Source organism: Marmota flaviventris, chromosome 1 (assembly GCF_047511675.1).
Source record: "Marmota flaviventris isolate mMarFla1 chromosome 1, mMarFla1.hap1, whole genome shotgun sequence".
Taxonomy (NCBI): Eukaryota; Metazoa; Chordata; class Mammalia; order Rodentia; family Sciuridae; genus Marmota; species Marmota flaviventris.
In genome coordinates, this window is record NC_092498.1 from 219,092,190 (window position 1) to 219,105,316 (window position 13,127).

The 13,127-nt window shown below is 66.0% G+C and overlaps 1 protein-coding gene across 2 annotated transcripts in view; it reads left to right on the forward strand.

Moving 5' to 3' along the window:
- The first annotated feature begins 135 nt into the window (after positions 1-135).
- The window catches only part of Gng7 (G protein subunit gamma 7), a 72,124-nt gene continuing 59,132 nt past the window's right edge, over positions 136-13,127 (forward strand). The window contains exon 1 of one of the 2 annotated variants that reach the window (XM_071604171.1): positions 136-224. The gene's annotated coding sequence lies outside the window, so the exon portion shown is untranslated. Of the gene's footprint in view, positions 225-1,097; positions 1,160-13,127 lie in introns of those variants that run through there. The other variant, XM_071604174.1, reaches the window with a different exon arrangement.

Below are 13,127 nucleotides of genomic sequence, written 5' to 3' on the forward strand. Positions count from 1 at the left end.
GGCCCCTCCCCGCTCTCCTGGGCGCAGCCTACCCCGCTGCCTGCCCCATGCCCCGCCCCCGGCTCCTGCCTCCGCCGCCCCGGTCTCCGATTGGTCGCTCCGGGGCGCCGGGCCCGCCCCCCGCGCTCAGGGCCCGCCCCGTGGAGGGAGCGAGCGCTCCCCGGCCGGCACAGCGGGTTCGGCTGCGCGGCGGCGGGCTGAGGCGGCCGCGGGCCAGATCGCAGGTAAGGGCGTTTGCTCGTCGGCTAGGGGACGGCTCCGGGAGGCTCGCGGGCGGAGCTGGGGGTCGGGTCGGCTGAGGAGGGGGCTGGGGCTGGGGCTGGGGATTGGGCCTGCAACTGGGGGCTGGAGCCGAGCGCGGGGTTGGCTGGGGAAACGGGCTGCATTTGAGGGTCGAGCTCATCTGGGGAGGGGGCTGGAATTGGGAGTCGGAACTTTGGGTGGGGGTCGAGGTTAGCTGGAGAGGAGGGTGGAGTTAGAGACTGGGGCTGGAGTTGGGGTGCCTGGTTAGCTGGGGAGGGGGCCAGAGTTGGGGGCTGGGACTGTGGTTGGGGGTCGAGGTTAGCTGCGGGAGGAGGCTGGAGTTGGGGGTCAGGGCTGCAATCGTGGGTGGTTTTAGGTGGGGAGGGGGCTGGAGTTGGAGGTCAAGGTTAGATGGGGAGGGTGCTGAAAGGTGGCTGGAGTTGGTAGAGGAAGCTGGGGAGGGGCTGGCTCTGGAGTTGGGGTGTAGGGTTAGCTGAGGAGGGGTCAGCCGTTGCAGGGACTGAGACGGGGTAGAGAGACCACTGCAGTTGGAGGTCAGGTTTAGGGGGAGGTGATGGAGTTGGGGTTGAGGTCAGTGGGAGGGGGGCTGGGTGGGAGGGGTTTAGAGGTCTGGGGTAGCTGGAAGGAGGCTAAGGATGGAGTTGGGGGCCAGGTCAGCTGGGGAGGGCACTGGGATGAAGTTTGAAGGGGGGCTCAGAGGAAGTTGGGTTAGCTGAGGAGGGGGCTGCAGTCAGGTTGGGGAAGGTGGGAGGGGAGCAAGTTGGCAGAGAGGGATGATTGAGGATTGTGTTTAGGGCTAGCTGAAGGGGACAAGGACAAAGTCAGGACAGAACCAGGAAGAGGCTGAGGGATGGAAGGGGATCGGCTGTGCCACGGGGGTCCAGGGAACCTCAGGGTAAGTGGAGAGCTTATGTGGGGGTGGGGGTCCGGGGAGGAGGAGTCAGGGTGGGTGATGAGAAGGGAGGTGGAGGAAGAGGAAGGGCCCTGGGCTGGGAGGCCTGGGGGTGTGTCTGGCCTGAGGTGGACCAGTTAGCAGGAGCTGGGTTGGTCTCAGTTTGAATCCACTGCAAGGATTTGGAGAGGAATCGCCTCCTGTTGGGTCAGAAGAGCTGATTATTTGGTGAGAGATCACGAGGGGTGAAGCCCCTTGGGAACAGTGTGCTGGTCCACTGCTCCGTCTATTTCTAGGGTGGAGGGTGCCCAGGGGCAAGTCTTAGGGTGCATGAAGCTCATAGGGGTGATTGAATTTTTCAGGAACTGCAGTGGGAGTTTTGGGGACGATGACATTGAGGGACGTGGGTGGCACTTTGTTTTTCCCGGGTAGCGGGGGTTGCTCGGGGCTGAGGTGGGCGGCTGAAGACAGGTGCGATGAACTGTAGCAGCAGGTCCCCAGCTCAGTCTGTAGACTGTTGCTAGGTGTCCTCGAGGCAAATGGCAAGTTCACTAACTTGTGTGTGTGCGTGTGCTGCCGTGGTCCTGCGGCGGCGGTGTCAGGGGCTCTGGGAAGGGCCTGTGTTCCCTCGTGGTGTCACCTCACCTGGTGGGCCTGATGAAGGCGGCAGCAGGTACGTGCAGGGTTGCTGCAGGGACCCAGCGAGGGAATGCAGGAGGGAATCCCTGCTGGTGGCACAGTGAGGGTGTGCGGAGCGCTGAGCAGAGCAGAATGTTCTAAATTAAGTTTCCCCTGGAGGGGGAGGTGGGTGGGAGAATGATGGGGTTGTCACAGAGGAGGGAAAAGAAAGAATGGCAGTTTGACTCCAGTCACCCTCATGGTGGGGTGCACGTGAGAGTCACCCCAGGACCCCAGAAAGCGTCCACAGGATCAAGAGAGTCAGACAGCCAATTATCAAAAGGAGGAAAGAGCCAAGTGGGAGGAGAGCTGTCGAGTGCCTCTGAGGGCACCGTGACCAGGAGCAAGCATCGGCCGCAGCAGGCTGGGGTCGTCCTGATCGAGGCTCCCAAAGGCCACCGAGCCCCTGAAACACGCCTGGACTCGCGCTCACATGACACCTGCAGGCTTCGCAGCCTCAGCGTCGTGGACACGGGGGTCTTTCCTTCTGGGGAGTGGGTGGGCCTGGACCCTGCCGGGGGCAGAGCAGCTGTCCTGCCTCCTCCCACTCCAGGCCAGGAGCTCTCAGTGTGACACCACACCTGTCCCCAGACGTGGCCTCCCGGCCCTTGGGGCAGAGTCACCGCGGCTGAGAGCCGTTCTCAGGACAGAACTAGCTTTACTCCCCACATGGAGACCCCTCGCTCCCTCAGTGCCGGGGAACGTCCCCCTGGTTCTGGGTGCTGTCACTTCAGAGGAGGAAAGACACCAGAGTGCTCTGGAGGAGCTTGGACCTCCTCCTAGGTGGCTCTATGTGGCCTTTGGTCCCTTACTGATGGACTAACTGACCAGCCGCGAGCACTGAAAGACAGACGTCCACATTTACAGCTGGTCCCCTTGGCCCCCCTTGGCCCCCCTTTGACCCCCCCTTGGCCTCCCCTTGGCCTCCCCTTGGCCCCCCTTGGCCCCCCCTTGACCCCCCCTTGGCCCCTCCTTGGCCTCCCCCTGGCCTCCCCTTGGCCTCCCCTGGTCTCTCCTTGGCCTCCCCTTGGCCCCCCTTTGACCCCCCCTTGGCCTCCCCTGGTCTCTCCTTGGCCTCCCCTTGGCCCCCCCTTGACCCCCCCTTGGCCCCCCCTTGACCCTCCCTTGGCCTCCCCTTGACCTCCCCTGGCCTCCCCTTGGCCCCCCCCTGGCCTCCCCCTGGCCCCCCCCTGGCCTCCCCCTGGCCTCCCCCTGGCCTCCCCCTGGCCTCCCCCTGGCCTCCCCTTGACCTCCCCTTGGCCCCCCCTTGACCTCCCCTTGGCCTCCCCTTGGTCCCCCGCTTGGCCCCCCCTTGGCCTCCCCTTGGCCCCCCCTTGACCCCCCCTTGGCCTCCCCTTGGCCTCCCCTTGGCCTCCCCCTGGCCTCCCCCTGGCCTCCCCCTGGCCCCCCCTTGGCCTCCCCCTGGCCTCCCCCTGGCCTCCCCCTGGCCCCCCCTTGACCCCCCCTTGGCCTCCCCTTGGCCCCCCCTTGGTCTCCCCTTGGCCCCCCCTTGGTCTCCCCTTGGCCCCCCCTTGGCCCCCCCTTGGCCTCCCCTTGGCCTCCCCCTGGCCCCCCCCTGGCCTCCCCTTGGCCTCCCCTTGGCCCCCCCTTGACCCCCCCTTGGCCCCTCCTTGGCCTCCCCTTGGCCTCCCCTTGGTCTCCCCTTGGCCTCCCCTTGGCTGGAGGCTCATTCTAAGGAGGCCCCATACTCCAGGTGGTTTTGGTCTGTGGAGGGGCTTTATTTAGAACCCTGTGGGTTGAGTGATGCCATCATTTTCTGTCCTTGTTTCGTGCTTGATCAAGCAGGTCGTCCGAAGGGAAAGTCAGCTGAACGCGAATAGCCCCCATGATGATGGGTTGTCACAGAGGAGGGACAGCCGCACATGGGGACAGCCGCGCACGGGGACAGCCACGCACGGGGACAGCCCCGCTTGGCGGTTGCTGAATGGGGGAGCCTCTGGTGACTGTGTAGTAGCAGGAAAGCTCTCTGCACTCAAGGTGTCCTCACAGATCTCCTCATTTGCACGTGGCGACAGCCGCCGCCGTCTGTACACGGCTTTTACTAGGAGGGGACATGGCTGCGGGGGAGCGCCTGCCCAGCTTGAGCAGGGCTCCGGGTTCCACCCCGGCTCCCCAAAACAAAGGCGTAGTGTTTGTGGGTTTGAAGGGCCTTTGTGGCTTTCTTTTTTTGGGGGTGCTGGGCTGCCCCCCGGGGCTTGGTGCATGCTGAGCTCCCCCATGGAGCTGCACCCAGCCTGAGTCGCTGACTTCTGAAGGGCAGTTGTTCCTGGCCTCTGTGACTTTGGGACCTTCTAGGAGGACCACCATGCAGCTGTGTGGGACACCTTGCAAGTCCTCCCTCCTGGGAGGTCGCTGGAGCAGCCTGGGGCAGTGCCAGGCTGGGCTCTTGTTCTGGGGAAGTCTTTTCCTGGGCTGCTGTCCCCGAGCGGCCACTCCTGCAGTCTGCGTTCTGGGGGGCGTTTCATGACACTGCTGCTTGCTCTGCCACCCTGGGGCTTGGCCTTGTCCCTCAAGGGCTGGAGAGGAGTCACCATCTGTGGCTGGAGGGGGAGCTGGCTGCTGGCCCTGCCCTGGGCGGGGGACCAGCCACATTCTCCCTGGGCTCCTGGGTGAGGCCTCGTGCTCTGGTCCTGCCCCTGCGGGCAGCTCTGCTGGACGGTGGCTCATCTTCTTGAGAGGCCACAGAGGGTGGCCCTGGCTTTGGTGCTCTCCAGGGAGGTGCGACTTCCGTATCCTAAAACCCAGCCGTTGTGAGCACAGAGTCCCCAGGTGCCACAGGTGACTGAGTTGGCAGCTGTTCCTGGAAACCACCCCAATTAGAAGCCCTGTCCCCACGAGCAGCCCCCATCCCTCCGCCCTGCTCCCGTGGGTCCCCGTCCATCTCTGGACTCTCTGTCCTGGACGTCCCCTGTGTGGCCTGTGTGTCTGGCTGTCACTGAGCATGAGGTCCTCAGGTCCGTCCACGCCGCAGCGTGTCACCTTGCTCCTGCCCCGGCCGAGGGTGTTCCAGGTGTGAGTGGCCGTGCTGTGTCCCCCCCTTTGTCCCCTGAGGGCCTTCTTCTCCACCTCTGGCAGCGGGGAGTCCTGCTGCTCTTTATGTGGCTCTGGCTCAGCACAGGGGCCACTGAGTGCACGGAGGGGCGTCCACTTCAGGGTCCTTACTGCTCTCTGTCTGCTGTTCTTTCCTGCCCACGAGCTCAGAGCTGCACCGTCGCCTGCAGGCCCCAGGCCCTTTGGCTTCGCAGCGGCCCCTTCTGGCCAGAATCAGCCGGCCAACACCCCCTCCCCAGCTTGTCACCTGTGCCCAGCATCAAGGCCTCACATGGCCTTCGTGGCACAGCCTGAGCCGGCCCCACCGGGCCTCGGCTGGGAGCCTCTGGCCACCCAGCCTAGCACATGCCCGGCTGCCCGGCGGCCTGTCCTTTGTCGGCAGCGGCCTGCCTCCCTTCCTCCGACCCAGAGGCGGCTCTGTGCCTGTTTTAAGCCTCAGAACTTGTTCCAGGTCCTGGCGCTGCGTGAATGGACGCTGTGAGTGGGCCTGGGAGTGTGGACATGGAGCCGGGGTGTGGCCGCCTGCGGCTCTCGGGTCGGGGTGTCAGGCCTGCGTGTCACAGGAGGTGACAGCCGACATGCAGGACGGCTCTCGGGGAGGAGGGGTGGGGGTAAGAACCAGCCAAGGACGGTCCAGAGAAGAGGCTGAGGGAGGTCTGGAGAGGAGGCCGGGAGGGAGCTTGGAACAGAACTCAGCCTGCCAGGGACCCGTGGGGACAGTGACCCGTGGGGACAGTTCCTGTCTTCACGTGTGCCCAGGGCAGGCTGGCCATCCAGGGTACCCTGCAGGTTCTCTCGTCCTACGGGACTCTGACACCCAGAGAGGGGCTTTCCTTTGGGGGCGTCCTGGGCTACGGGTGCTGAGCGTGTCCCTGGCCTCCACCACTCCAGGCCAGCACAGCCCCAGTCGGGGGACAAATGTCCCCACCGTAATTGTCTCCAGCTGAGACCACTGCACCAGATCAGGCTGTGATCGAACAGATGATTTTAAACTAAAAATTATTTATTTTTCTTTTCAAAGAGGAGTCTTGGGGTGTGCCACTGGAGCGCTCCCCCAGGTCGGCCACTCCAGCAGCCACTTCCACCCGCGTGGCTACACAGTGTGGGCCCAGTCATACCCGACCAAGGAGAGGCGGAGGGGATTCCTCCCCTGGGCTCAGAGATGCTGGTCCCCGAGCAGACGCCGCCAGGTGACAGACGTTGCCCGATGTTGGTCGCAGAGTGAAGTGTCTGGTGCCGGGGTGACAGGTTAGAAGTGAGGGTGGGACTCCACGGCTGAGGAGAGGCAGCCGCTGCTCAGTGCCTTGGGAATGGGTCGCGCAGGCTTCGTGGTGGCCGCGCCTGTCATCCCAGCTGCCCCAGAGGCTGAGGCAGGAGGACGGCAAGTCCAAGGCCAGCCTGGGCAACTCTGCAAGACCCTGTGTCAAATAAAATAAAAAGGGCTGGGGGTCAGCTCAGTGGCAGAGCACCCCGGTTCAACCCCCAGTGCCACCAAAAATCAATCGATAGAATAAGGAGGGGAGGACACAGCTGTTCATTCTTAAGCCTGGTGACACGTGTGTCCAGGCTGTCCCAAACCGGGGCCCTGATTCTGGGGGCTCTGCCCAGGGACCCTGAGCCGTGTCCAGGGACCCTGAGCCGTGTCCAGGGACGCGCATGGCTGTTTGACTGGGGCTCCAGGCCGGGACGGGGCGGGGACACGACTCCGCACTGCAGCAGGGCCCTGGGTGGGTGCCGTTGGAGGGGTCGCAGGAGCTGTTGCTCCTCAGAGCTACACAGGCTTCTCTGGAGCCAGGTGACGCCGGGAAGTGGCCACTGGGGTAGTCGTGGGCGAGCGTGGACCTTAAGAATCACGTGTGTGTGCCCAGGGTCCCGTGTCCTCGTGCTGCTGGGAGGGGCCCAGGAGGCAGGGAACGAACCGCCCAGCTCTGCTCCCCAACACTGGACACCCCTCGTCCAGGGCTGTCCCCAGGCCTTGCCTGGTGAAGACCCCTGTTTGAGGAGGGAAGAGCGGAGGAGCCGCCTGCAACCATGACGCAGGTCCCTGCAGCTCTTGGGGACAAGGGGGGCTGGGGCTCGAGCAGGGACGGAGACGGCTGGGAGCTGCCACGGGGAACCGCGTGCCCTTAGCCCCGAACCCCCGTGAGAGGGTGGGGAGGTGCGAGCCACCCTGGGCCCGGGGGGCTGTGGGCACTGAGCTCCAGGTGGACTGGACCCACGCTGCCCGGTGGCCGGGCCACCCATGCGCCTTCCCGCTCGCTCTGCGATCCCCACACAGCCCTGAGATGGCGTGGCCTTCCCAGAGGTCAGGGGGCCCGATGACAGCCAGACCCCACCTCAGCCCCCTGCAGCCCGACCCCTGGCTCACCTGAGGGGCTTCTCCCCAGTCAAAGGCTTCAGCGCGGCTCTCGCTCTCGCCTGCCCCCCTTGTGGGAGCTTCCGCTGAGGGGCGGTCACTGAACCCAGAGGAAAGGTACTGTCTGTGTCTGGGTCTTTATTTAGTCCCCAAATTGGAGTGACCCTGACCAGTTTAGTCGTGTGTGGTGACGACAGGCCCACTGTCACCCGCCTGGTCTCACCTAGGGTGTCCTGGGCTGCCTGCCCAGGGGTGGATTCTCCCTGGTCCTGGGGGCCCGAAGCCAGAGGTCCCGGTGTGCGGCCCTGCCCTCCAGAGGCTCAGGGAGGCCTCCTGCCTCTCCCCGTCCGGGGCCTCCAGGCGTCCGGCCTCCGCCACCACGCTGCCTCCTGCCAGTGCCTTCCTAGGAGGACACCTGTCACTGGACTGGGGCTGCCCCGTCCTGCCACTCCTGCAGAGACCGGTTTCTAAATGGGGTGGTGGCAGCAGGTGCTCCCGGAAAGTGGCCCCTGTGCGTAGGGAGGAGGTCTGGCCCCTGGACGGGCTCCCGCAGCTGACCACCCCCGCCTGCCTTCACAACAGGAAGATCACATGGGCACCCTCGCACCAGGACGGGGACCCTGCCTGACGGCTCCTGGCTGCGGCTGCAGGGGGCGTGGGGTGTGCAAGTTCACGGGCCCCCAGGAGGCCCCCAGGAGGCCCCAGACGCCCTGACCTGGCGAAGGCCCCGCGAGGAAGGAAGGACACGGTGAATTCAAAGTGCTGTGAACGCTGGCGGCTGCTACCACGGCGAGAGGGTTTGAGTCGCGGCCTCCTGAGCTCAGCTCTGTGACTGGGCCGGGTCGTTCTCCAGTGGCGTCCTGGGCACTCGGGGTGCCCCACAGTGTCCCTGCCTCTACCTGCTCCAGGCCAGGCCTCCCTAGGTGGCACCACACCTGTCCCCAACGGCCCAGTGTCCTCTGGGGAGAGCATCACCTGGGCAGACCCCCACAGACCCGTGTGCTCGTGGTCCTGCTGCGTGAGGTGCCCGGCGAGGCTGAAGAGCACAGGCCGACCCAGTCCGAGGGCCGTCGGGGTCCCCGAGGATGTGTGTCCCTCCGCTGGGCCTCTGATGAGGCTCAAGGTGGCTGCACGTCATGGAATAGACAGTCACTTCTTAACCTGGAGCAGAGAGAGAGAGAGAGAGAGAGAGAGAGAGAGAGAGTCTGGGTCCCACCGTCCCCTTTAAGGGCACCGCCCCATGGCCTGCGACTCCCAAGAGTCCCTGCGTCCGTGGCCAGCCTGGGACCAGGCGTCACAGGCCCACTGCAGGCCCTGCCCCTTGGCGCTGGGCCCACCCTTCCTGAGAAGGGCCCCGTGTCTTGGACTCTGCCCTTGTGACCCAGGGCGAGGTGCCAGGAAGGCCTCTCCTACCCCAGGACACTGTCGGGGAAACCAGCCCCTTTGCGGTGGGGGACACTGCGCCCCTCGTGGTGGTGGGCGTGTGCCGTGGGAGGCCAGCCTGCTGCTGGGCACAGAGAGGCACGTCGCCAGGCCCCCGGGGGTCCGCACAGCTCTGTCAGGGGCTTCTGGTCTCTGGGCGGAGTCGAGTCACAAACCAGCCAGGCAGGGAGCCGCCACGGCCGCCTGGTCACCTCACAGGGACAATCTGCTGCCCAGGTGGGGTGTTTCGAGGGCAGCTCTCTGGGTGACCTCCAGGTACAGCAGCTGGGACCCCAGGCCTCGGGAGAGGTGGGCAACGGGCACTGAATGGGCTTTGTGGCCAAGGCCCTGAGACGGTGCCACCTGCGGCTGTGGATGACCCCAGGACGGGGGTCTCGCAGGCCACCAGGGACCAACGTGACGCAGGCCGCTGTGAGCCGGGTGCGTCCTGCCACCTCCCCCGCTCACAGTGCCACAGCTTGGCCTGGCGTGTGGTGACTCACCCTGGCACGTGCCCTGTCACCGTCTCCGTGGGGGAAGCCCGGGGCCTGCAGCACGAGCAGGGCCGGGCAGCGTCCTCCTGAGCTCTGCCCCCGCTCTCCCGCCCCTGTCCCGCCCAGCGCTGCACGGTGCCCAACGTCCCTGCAGCTCCCCTCAGCAGGGCCACAGGCCACGCGGCCACATCTGCTCTCCGATGAGCAGGGCCCTCGAGGTCCATCTGCCGTGACCCGTCATGGCCCGACAGCACCGCTACGTGGGCAGTGGCCACCTGGGTGTGTGCCCTTCTGTCTGCCGCAGGACACGGGGTGGACTCCACCGTGGGCTGTTGCGAGTAGCACTGTGGACGTGACTGCAGGCTCCTATGTGGACCTGTGTAGGGACGTCGTCCATGGCTCAGCCCATCTGCTGGCCCTGGCCTCTGCGCGGTAGAGCCTCGTCCATCTGTGGCCCTGGGAGGGTTCGAGTTCCTCTGCTGACTCTGTTGGTCACCGCTGGCCCCTGGCGCAGCTGCCCTCCTGGTCTCTGCTGGGCAGACGCAGGGCAGCTTCCCCTCACCCGGGCCCTCTGCTGCTTCCCTCGGCTCAGCGCGGCCCAGGCCCGTGCCCACTGCCCGCCTGGGCTGGGCGTGGGGTCACCCACCTTCTTGGCCTGAGCCCCCACTTTCTTTCATCTATAAATGAGGCACCTACCTCCAGGCAGGGGCCACGGTCACACAGGGTGGACATTGTGTCCTGGGGGCTTCCCATCAGAGGGAGCCTGGAGGGAGGACAGGGCAGAGGAATCTGCAGCAGACCTGGTTGGTCTGGGGGACATGCTGTCCTCGTCCCTGGAGCCTGTGGACGTGGCACCTCCCAGGGCAGACGGGACCCTGAGCAGGGTCACCCAGGGTCACCACAAGGTTCTCCTGAGAGAAGGACGGAGGGTCAGGGGGAGGGCCGGGAAGATGCTGTGCTGCTGGCCCTGGAGCTGAAGGAGGGGGACAGGGACGGGGACTGTCCTTGGGCCTCAGGAGGCCACACCTGGGTTGAGAACGTCCCCCACGCAAACTAAGAGGATAAACCGTGCGTGCGTAAGCCACTGGGTCTGTGGCCCCGTGTCACGTCAGCGCAGGACACCGGTTTGGAGGACATTGTGGAGGGCGGGAAGCTCGAGGTCGGCTGTGCCCTCCCGCCCGCCGCGGACCCAGGCCAGCGCCCAGCGCCTCATGCAGCGGCCACCCGGGCACGTCTGCCCCTCCTCCCTGTTTCCTTGGCTGATTTGTGGCGCCAGGGCCCCTGCGTGCTGGCCCGGGCCCGTCCGGCCTCACCTGGCCACGCTGTGTCTAGAGGTGGACGTTACCGTTGACCCGGGTGCAGTCTCCCAGCAGGCGGCAGCCGGTGTGAGCTGGTCCCGTGGCCTCAGCCTGAGGCAGCGCCCACCTGGACTGGGGGCCGCTCTGCGCCCTCCGTCTCCCCTCACCCGTCCCCAAGGTGCCCCGAGGGTCCTTTGGGGCGAGGGAACTGGCCTTGGCCCTGGAGGCCTCACTTCATGGGGAGGCCCATGGCCGGGAGACTGTCCTCCCTGGCCACGCGACAGGGCTGGCCGCTGGCTGCTCTCGCCGTGATTGGCAGAGCCCTTTCCCGTCGTGGAGGGGCAGCCCCGGCCAGCCGGTGACTGCCCATGGCACCTGGCCGCCTCTGGCCACGGAGTGGGAGACGGGAGGCCTCCTCCTGCTGGCAGCTGCTCTCCGTGAAGACACGCTGCAGGTCCCCGTCACCAGGAGGGTCTGTCGAAACTCGCAGGGGCAGCCTCACCAGCGCGATGGCCGGAGCCTGCAGCAGTGTGGCCACCCAGCAGACGGGCCGCAGGCTCTGCCCTGGCGTCCAGCAGTGCCGCTCCTGGGGTGCAGCTAGGAGGGGGGACACGGCCTCAGGCCTGTGCCGGGGCGTGCGGAGCAGCAGACAGAGCCGGCAAAGAGGGACGGCCGGGTCCACCCACAGGGGAAGGGACACACAGCCTGGCCACGTACACCAGAGTGTCCTCGGCCACAAGCAGGAGCGAGGTGACAGCCGCAGCATGGAGGGACCTCGCGCTCAGTGAGAGCCAGACGCACAGGCCACAGCGTGTGACCCAGTGACAGCAGGGCCCAGGACCGGGGAGTCCAGAGAGGGAGGTGGATCTGTGGGGGCTGCTCGTGGGTGGGGCTTCCTTCTGGGTGGTGGAATGTTCTGGAATTGGAGCTGAAGGCTTCAACCTCTGTGAGTGCCGGGTGCCAGCAGGAGGCCCACCTTAAGCGGTGACAGTGTATCTCACGTTACGCTGCCGTCACTCTTCAGAGCGCGAGACCCGTGGCAGAGTCCTCGGTAGGTCACGCCCAGGCGAGCGGCGGACACTGCCGCGCCCTGTTACGATGTCCCCGGGTCTGCACCAGGCGGTGGGCTCCTCTGTGTGGAGGGCAGCGGGGCGGGTGGCATCCCTGGCCACGGTCCTGCGGCCCCGGGGCACTTAGGGTTCTGTGGAGGGAACTGGCCCTGAAAGACCGGGGAGCCGACGCGGGGTGACCGTCCTTGTTCTGAGGGGCAGGACCTGGGGTGCGAGAGGCACAGCCAGCACAAGCTGATTGGCGAGACTTCCAGAACCTTCTGGAGCTCCTGGGGTTTCCTGGCGCAGGGGGGCCCTGGCGTGCGGCCGCCGCGGGGCTCGAGTGGATTCCTGGCGGTCGTTGAGTCCACGCCGGCACTTGCCTTATTTCTTCTCCACTGTCACCCAGACGTGGCCCAGACCTTTATCCTGTGAGCCCCAGGGACACACACACGGGGACACCTCTGTGGGACGATGACAGTGTGCGGCTAGCTGGGCTCTTTGGACTGTGACGCTGAACACTTGGGGGCCATGTCTCTCTGGTGGCATCCCGGGCACTGCAGCGACCCTGGTCACCCACTTGAGGCAGGAGCTCCAGAGTGACACCACACATGTCCCCAGGCGTGGCCCCCCTGGCTGAGAGCCGTGTGACACCTCCGGTGCTGTGACTTGGTGGGGGCAGCTCCTCCCGGGAGCCGCCGGCCACGGGAGTCTAATTAAGCAGCCGTTTCCTCTGCGGTGCTGACCCCGATTGCGTGTGTGACAGACGTGGCTTCCCTCCAGGCCTCGTGGGGCCGAGGCACACAGGCTCCTGTCCCTGTGGTCCTCCCCCTGCCTGTGAGACGCGGACCCTGCTCCCACAGAGGCCTCGGGGAGCCACTCAAGCCCTGACCCTGCTCTGCAGGGACCGCGGCCCCTGGGGGCCTCCGAGGGTTCCCAGGACCTTCCAGATGGACATAGGCGTGCAGCTGCCCTTGGGGCTGTGTGGCCTGCCTGGCAGGCTCTGTGTGGGGCAGGGAATGGACATCTGGAGGGTGCGTCCACTTCTAGGGTCGCCGTGGCGGATGACCTCCAGCCGGGCCTCAGAACAACAGCAGTCTGTTCTCATGGCTCTGAGGCCCGGGGCGGCTGCCTCGCATGCCCAGGCCCCGCGTCCACCCCAGCACCACAAAGAAACCAAACTGACCCCAAGAAGCAGTTCCAGAGGCCAGGAGTCTGAGGTCCAGGTGTGGCAGGGCCGTGCTCCCTGGGCTCCTGGGCAGGCTCCTTCCCCTTCTGGCTTCTGTTGGTGGCGGGCACCCTTGGTGTCCTCTGGCTTCTGGCCAGTCCCCTGCTTGCCTCTGTTGTCACCTGGCCATCTCCCTGTGCACCTGTGTCTGACGTCCCCTCTTCAGGCCCACCTCGGTGACGACGTTCCCAAAACAAGGTCAGGTTTGAGGCTCCAACACAAATTTGTTTCTCCTAAATCATTGACCCAGGGTCTCCGTCCCTGGGGGCTGTGGACGTGGGGCCGGGCCTTCTCTGGAGTGGGGTCCTGGGCCTGCAGGTGCTGAGCAGCAGCCCCGGCCCCACCCACTCCATGCCAGGAGCTCCCCAGGCGTG